Genomic DNA, 415 nt, shown 5'->3' with positions numbered 1-415 from the left:
ACCCTATTAAAAATGGGGTACAGAGCTAAACAAAGAATTTTCAATTGATGAACACCGAATGGCTGAGAGGCAATTTTCTTACTATGTTCACACCATTTAGAATTTTAGATTAAATAATCTCCAGATGACAGTACTGATCTGCACAATGTTTTCCAGTCCTGAGGTGTTAGATTATAATTTATGATGTTATCGACTAACGCTTGGGTAAACAGCGCGCTAGGCCCATATTGATCAACAGCTTTTTTAATTTTTAATAATTTTGACATCAAAAGCTTGGTAGCATCTATGTATATTGTCATTTTGATCTCTGTGTTTTAAGACTGGACAAGTTAGTAACTTGGAAATGTCTCGTCCATACTCCCAAGCCCTGCAGAACACCCCATCTAAGGGTAAATGTTTTGCCCTCAGATAGCTG

At 36.9% G+C, this 415-nt stretch overlaps 1 pseudogene; it reads right to left on the bottom strand.

Annotated features, from left to right (window-relative positions):
* LOC116085871 overlaps positions 1-415 on the bottom strand; it is a 26,475-nt pseudogene that overhangs the window by 25,698 nt on the left and 362 nt on the right.

Source organism: Mastomys coucha, chromosome X, assembly GCF_008632895.1.
Source record: "Mastomys coucha isolate ucsf_1 chromosome X, UCSF_Mcou_1, whole genome shotgun sequence".
Taxonomy (NCBI): domain Eukaryota; kingdom Metazoa; phylum Chordata; class Mammalia; order Rodentia; family Muridae; genus Mastomys; species Mastomys coucha.
This window is presented reverse-complemented; position numbering and strand designations above follow the sequence as displayed.